Here is a 7,963-nt window from a genome sequence, read left to right on the forward strand (position 1 = left end):
ACTATAGCTTTATAATGTATTTTGAAATTTGGTAGAAGTTCTCCCAAATTTTTTTATATTATATATTATTTTCAAATGTTAGTTTTTGTTATTTTTATTTATTTATTTATTTTTGAGACTTTTTGTTGGTTTGTTTGTTTTGCTTTGTTTTTATAGCCCTTGCTGTCCTGGAACCTCAAACTCACAGAGATCTGCTTGCCTCTGTCTCCTGGGTGCTGGGATTAAAGGCGTGTGCTACCACTGACTGGCTAAATTTCAGTATTTTTATTTTTTATTTTTTGCATTTGCCATTTATTTTTTAACCAAACCAACCAACCAAACAAAAATCCTAAAAAGTTCATAATAGGCTTTAGATTCAACCAACCAACCAAGCCACTAACTAGTTTGGGAAGACTGATATCTTAAAAATATTTGTTAAAGGGTTTTAATTTCTCCCAGTTATTCATGATAGGCTTCTGCATATAGACTTTTTCACTTCTTTGTTCAAGTTTTAAAATGCTTTCACAAAAATATTGCTTCATCAATTAAAATGTAGAAAAATGTGTGTGTGTGTGTGTGTGTGTGTGTGTGTGTGTGTGTGTGTGTGTGTGCATTCAAGCACACAGACACCTCTGTGGATGTCAGAAGACAGTTTCGTGGAGTTGGTTCTCTCCCTCTCCCATGGATTTGAGGCACAGAGTGTGGTGACATTGTGTCCCCCAATATATTGTGCCCCTTAATAAACTTACCTGGGGTCAGAGAACAGAAGAGCCGCTAGATAGACATAGAGGCCAGAAAATGGTGGCACACACACCTTTAATCCTAGCTTTCTGGAGGCAGAGATCCATCTGGATCTCTGTGAGTTCAAAGCCACACTGGAAACAGCCAGGCATGGTAACACACACATAATCCCAGGAAGTGATGACAGGAAGCAGAAAGGTATATAAGGCGTGAAAACCAGGAACTAGAGCTGGTTAAGCTTTTAGGCTTTTGAGCAGCAGTTCAGCTGAGATTCATTCCAGATGAGGACTCAGAGGCTTCCAGTTTGAGGAAACAGGATTGGCTGAGAAGATTGGCGAGGTGAGGTTAGCTGTGGCTGTGTTCTGTTTCTCTGATCTTCCAGCCTTCACCCCAATATCTGGCTCCTGGGTTTGTTTTAATAAGACCTTTTTTTTTTTGTCTATTTGTTTTTTTTTGTTTGTTTGTTTTTTAATTTTCCGGAGCTGAGGACCAAACCCAGGGCCTTGTACTGGCTAGGCAAGCGCTCTACCACTGAGCTAAATCCCCAACCCTCATTAATAAGACCTTTTAAGATTCGTGCTACAACAGAGCTCAATTGTTAGTCTCATGTTGCAAGCATTTTTACCAGTGAGCTGTCTCCCAAGCCATGACTTCGATTTTAAATGTTTGTTGTTAGTACTAAGAACAAAATAAAAGAAACTTAAATTTTGCTTTTTGTTTGATATCATACAATATAATGTTTCAAATGTAAACATTTGTAACTTTAAATTAATTCCAGATGTGTCCTTCCTTCCTTCCTTCCTCCTCTTTTTCTGTCTGTCTCTGTCTCTGTCCCTGTCTCTGTCTCTCTTTCTTTTTGGTAGTCTCACTGTGTGAGTCTCTTGACTCAGTTTCCTAAAGCTAGATCTGAGACCTATGGTGCCATAGATAGCCTGCTGCTTGTTGAAGTTAGCTTTCTGTACCCAGAATCATCCTACGACAAATAACATTTTCTTTCCCTCTTTTCCAACATCTGTGACTTTTGTATGTGTGTGTATATACATATATATATATATAATTTTATTTTATTGAATGTGCTGTTTAAACCTCTAGCATGAAACTGACTAGAGGTGGTGACAAACGTACCTTAGTTTTAATTCGGCTATTAGAAGGAACTGACTGGCTTTGCATTCTCAAGTCTGTCTTATGCTCTCCTTAGGTGTACTTTATGAGATCCAGGAGGTTCTTTCTCTCTCTTTTAAAAGTATCAATGTTACTAATACAAAATTGTATGCACTACAATTTGCTCATTTAAAACGTGACATTTGGTAGCTTTAGCATATTCACAGAGTTGGGCAAAGAACTAACTTATCATCAGACTCTCCTGATCTCCTGGGCCTCTTTGTCTCAGATCTGGGAAATTGTTCATTCACTTGCTATTGCACAGATGATACTATTTTGGCGACAGTGGGCACCTTGTCTGATCTCTGACCTTAGGAGGAAAGAATTTAATTGGTCACTGTTAAAGTATGATCTGACTGTGGATTTTGCAAAGATGCCTTTAATCAGGTAGAGATTCCATCTATTCTGAAATTGTTGGATTTCTTTTATTAAATTGGGAAGGGTTGAGTTTTACCAACAGTCTCTCATGAGTCTTTTGTTCATGTGATTTTTTTTTCAGTCTATTGCTCTGATGCACTATACTAATTGATTTTGGGATGCTAATGTTTGTATTCTTGAAAATAAGTCCCATTTGATAATGGTACATAATAGCTTTTATTATTATTTGTTATTTTTATTTATTTTATATTATTTGTTTATTATTATTATTATTATCATTATTGTTATTATTATTATTAGTCTGAATTCAATTTGGTAATACTTTCTTGAGGATGTTTACATCTATAGCCATAAGAGATATTTATTGGTCTATGGTTTTTCATTCTTTCTGATATCTGTTGCTCATTCAAGCACAGAGATGAGAGTGATTTTATAGAATGAACTAGAACATGTTTTGTTCTTTTCCCTTTTTGGAAGTTTGTGAAGAATTAGCAGGGCTTTTTTTTTTTAAAGTGTTTGGTAGAATGCACCCAAGAAGCCATTTGAGCCGGGGCTTTTCCTTGTGAGTTCTCATTGTGTATGCAGCTTCTGTACTTACTGCTCAGGTTTTCTGTTTCTTTTGTGTCCATCTTTTTTTTTATGTCCTCTTTGAAGTTGGTCTAATTTATGTAATTTGTTGGCGTGGAGCTCATGGGACTCCCTTACGACCCTTTTCATTTTGTGAGCTTGGTAGTAGCTTCTTTTCTCTCTCATTTGAAGACTTTGTACATTTGTTCTCTTTCAGTAGTTATTCCAAGGATGCACTGTGCATTGTCTGTGGGAGAAGGCTATTCTTAGTATTGGCTTCAGGTCTCTGCACATGCTAAGCATGCATTCTACTGCTGAGTGGAACTCTAACTTTTATACATTTTAACTGTTACAATCTAGGTGAGGTTAAAAATGTATGAAAATCCAGTAAGATGTAACAACTTTCACTCTCTACTATTTAATATTACGGTCATCATGCATATCCCTTCTAAAATGTCACAACCATATGATACAGGGTTGTGCTTTATGCCATACATTGTCTTTAAAATCCTCCTATTCTATGGTTGATTTCACTCAGCTAGAACTGGAGTCTCAGCCCAACCAAGATTCTTTTCATCTATTTTGGATATTTTTCCTAACTACACTACCACCCATAAGGCATTATGTGTTGCTGACAATTGAGCTCACTCTCTCTGAGCAAAGCTGCTGTCAGCGCTGGCCTATCCCATGTAAGCTTGCTTGTGCCTGGTCAGTTGACTGACTGACTGACTGACTGACTGTGTGTGTGTGTGTGTGTGTGCGCGCGCGCACATTTGTTCTGTATATATATGTTTGATCCCTTCCCCTGCCCTGTAGCTAGGTAAAGAAGGTTGTAGACACCTCACTATTTTTATAGAAAGTACAATTTTCTGTTCATAATTAAATGTTCCTCATTCTTTTTCAACTGGTCAACTTTTCACAGCCTTGACATGGTTGCTGTTAATGATTTTGTCCTGCTATGTACTTGTTCTTTGGGCTGGGAGGAGATTCTCCAAAGTCTTCATACACCCACATCAAAAAAGCCAGGCTCTCTGATTTCGAGTCCTCATAAAAAGTTTAGGAACACAGAGAAAAAAAATAGAATATTAACTCCATGCTCCCTTAGCATCAGTTATAACCACTAGAGCACATGTAAAGATTCTTTCAAGTTTCCTCAATGTGTGACCATATAATTTTATATTAAGGGACTACACACAGTAGAGTGTTTTATTGCCTGCCATTTCTGTCTGCTGACACTACAGTGGCTAAAATGTTCAAAGTCAATCTGAACAGATTTCTGTCATCCATTTCGATGAGAACAAAGGATTTCATTGTATGACATGGTTCTTCAGAAATTTATTACCCAATCCTTATCTGGGAGTTTTAAGATAGCTTGAGTGTTTTTTTTCAGTTTATAAGCAATCCTTTGAACATAGTACAGCATGTATCAGCCTAAGTATTCCTTTTGAGATACATTTCTACAGAGTGTATTTCGGGTTCAGAGTATGATCACGTTGACTTTCAAATAATTTGTTTAATTTTTCTCTAATTTAGAATTCTCCTTCAGTACATCTGGTCACGATTTTCCTACCACGTGGGGATAATTTATCATTATCATGGTTCTCAAATAACTAATGCTTATATTTTATTTTTTGTGCTTCCATTCATTTGATTGCTAGTGTTATTTGCATAGTTTTGATGTTTATCAAACATTTGTATTTTTATTTAAATTCCCCATTTCTATTGTTTGCCCATTTTTTCCTACTGATTTTTTCATTTGTAAGAATCCTTTGCCATTTGTCATTGTGGTGATATATTGTGTACCCTAATAAAATTTGCTGAGAGATCAGAGAGACAAAGGAACAAGCCACCTCTTACCTCTAGGACTCCTCAGCCTGAAAAACCTCAGCCTCTAGCAGAATGAACTTCCTCAGCCAGAAAGGCTTTAGTTTCTGCCTCCTCACGCCTTATATACCTTTATCCACCCACCATATTACTTACTTCCTAGTGCTGGGATTAAAGGAGTGTGACTCCCAAGTACTGGGATTAAAGGTGTGCACCACCACTGCCTGGCTCTGTTTTCTCTCCTAGTCTGAGTCAATCTCATGTAGTCTAGGGTGGCTTTGAACTTACAGATATCCAGAAGGATCTCTGCCTCCTGAGTGCCAGGATTAAAGGTGTGTACCACCACTGTCTGGCCTCTATATTTAAGCTAATGGCTTGTTCTGTTCTCTGATATTCAGGCAAATTTTATTAGGATACACAACATATTACCACATGTCATCTTAATATTTTGTCTGCTTTATGTTATAAATACATTTCCCATTATTATTTCTTCTGTTTCATAATATTTCCCTTTTTTTAAGCCTCTATTTTACTTATTATCATAGTATATGTGAGTTTGTGTGTATGATGTGTGTTTTAAATGGGGGCAAATGTGTTTTACAATTCATGCGTGGATGTCACCGTACAACTTTAGGGAGTCAGATCTCTCTATGAGTTCTGGGGACGGAAAGTTCTTCAAATTTAGGCTGCAAACATTTTAAAGCTTATGAGCTATCTTGTTGGCCCTTATCATCAATCATCATCATCATCATCATCATCATCATCATCATCATCTTTTTCCTCCTCCTCCTCCTCTTCCTCTTCTGCTCCTCTTCCTCTTTTTCCTCTTCCTCCTCTTCCTCCTCCTCCTCCTCCTCCTCCTCTTCTTTTTCATATTCTCATTTTAGAGTACAGCACATGGAGCCAGAATTCTGACATTCCAGTCTTGCTTGGTGACTCATAAGCTGTGTGACTATAGATAACGTCTTAGTTTTCCCCGATGTAGACTTTTCATCACGATACCACTTACCTCCTGGAAATTACTTGTTAAACGTTATATGTAAACTATTTAGAATAATGTTATACAATTCTTAATAAATTTTAGCTATCATGGTTGCAACAAATTATCTTTTTCCAAAATACCTGGATTTCATATCCTGTTTACACCAGATTTTGGACATGCTACATGTACTTGGTCACTCTAAGATTTGCAGTACAAACCCACAAACTTTATTTCAGTACTTATAGTATTACTATTTTTGTTTCTTTATTAGGATTTTATTTTCTGAACTAAATATGTATCACATTTTTTTCTGAATGGTTCATCATTTTTTATAATGCATTTTATTACCAAATGCTTTAATACTTTCTTTCATAATCACTTTTGCTTTGTGTTAGATTGAATTTCTACATGTGATCAGAAGTAACTCTGATCTCTTCATTTTATCCTTATTAAGCCCATTCACTTCTGCAACAGTGAATATGATAACCATTTATTTACTGAACAATTTTAGCACATTTATATTTGTGTTGTCTTTTTTCTTACCACGAAAGTCTGGAAATAATGTTAACTATCTCTGTAAATTAATGTACATTTGGTATTCAGAAAAATTGACACATGCATATGTTTCAGAGCGTATTGGATTCCACAGACATTCTTCTGAATGAATAGTTCTTATCTGGATTCATGGACATTTGCAATGAAGTTCTTTGATGAGTCATACTGCCTGGGTCTATATACTTTTGTAATAACATTTTCTTATCCCTATCAAAAGGTGAAATCTATCTTCTGACTTCTTGGGTCAGATGGTTCTGTTCATTGACTTGAGAAAAGAATATTAAAAGTGACCTTGAATACTTTAGCAGCCTGGGCCTTGAAAACCTGAAGTCATTGGATTTTGTCTAATAGGAAACAGGGGCTACCCTATATTAAACAGGATAACTGAGGTGCCTCAGACACCTGCCCTGAATAGTCACTAGGAGCAGGAGTCAAAACACTATGGACCACCTATTACTAGTGGAAACCTCGCTGCTGGCAGTTCTGTGAATGACCCCAGGGAAGTGTTACAGAAGAATCATTCAGATGAGGCAGCCCAAGATTGGAGTATTGTGATCAAATAAATATTTTAAGCTTCAGATTTATCTTTTGAAATGCCACAGCTGAGAACTGGTACTTTAGTGTTTCTATTAATTTACATTCAAGCAATTATTTCATTGTTTCAGTTGTTAGAATTTTGTGTTTTTCAAGAGCATATTGATCACTTCTCTGTTATGTGTTTGAATTGAACTTGAGTCATCATTCTGGGAAAACAAATGTCTAAGATTTAAAGAAAGATAAAATCAGTAATATTGAAGATAAAAATTAGAAAGCTTTTCTGATGCTCTCTGGACAGCTTTTCTCCTAGTTACATAGAGAACAGGCTGAGCTTAAAACACACAGTGCTCACCTATTCTTCGTTCCAGGGTCTTAGTTCTCTGAATCTAAAAGTGGTCTGACTTTTCCAAGTCCTTCCACTGGCCTCTATCCTCCAAGCTCCCTCATCTACAAACCTAGAATAAGCCCCATATGATTAATAATTAATGTCGTCTTATCCAAAAGTTTGCTGGTTTTCATGTGTACAATAAACTTAGATTTGTAACACAAGAAAAATGTAACTCTCACTGCTTTAGAATATATGCCAGAATAAAATATGGTAACCAGCCACTTGAAATCAGTAGCTATTATTTTCATACAACCACATATATTTAGGTATTTCTCTCCATTGTGCATAAAAGATATTCTGAAGTCCAGAACATTAAGTGCATTCATGTATAACTTTTCTTCTAGTACAGCATCCACTACTAAGCGTATGGCATATTTTTTTTTTTTATTTCAGAACTTAGGAAAAGTAACAACAAGAACCAAGGGATACAGGGATAAAATTAAGACCAATAAGATGAAAAAAAAGTGGATTCAAATTTTACTTAGTTTCTGGAATAGTTGAATGAGTCTAGTCTCTGACATATTTTTTAAAGATTCTTTTAAATCATTTTTTTTTAAATTTCAAACACATGTGTCATTTTATATGTTTTAATTCTAGAAAGAAAAACATGGGATGCAAGCAAAAATAATGATGTTGCTTGGCAATAGCTACATACAACACACACATACACACACACACACACACACACACACACACACACACACACACACCCGGTCCAAAAGAAAATGGAGTTGCAAACATTTGTGGTGATTACAAAGAAAGTAAATGGCTTGTAATGACATCTTCTAAACCAAACATTTTTTCCTCTACTTTTCTAGAGAACTATCTAAAACAGTAGTGAGTGCAGTTCT

This window comes from Peromyscus eremicus, chromosome 8b (assembly GCF_949786415.1).
Source record: "Peromyscus eremicus chromosome 8b, PerEre_H2_v1, whole genome shotgun sequence".
NCBI classification, from domain to species: Eukaryota; Metazoa; Chordata; class Mammalia; order Rodentia; family Cricetidae; genus Peromyscus; species Peromyscus eremicus.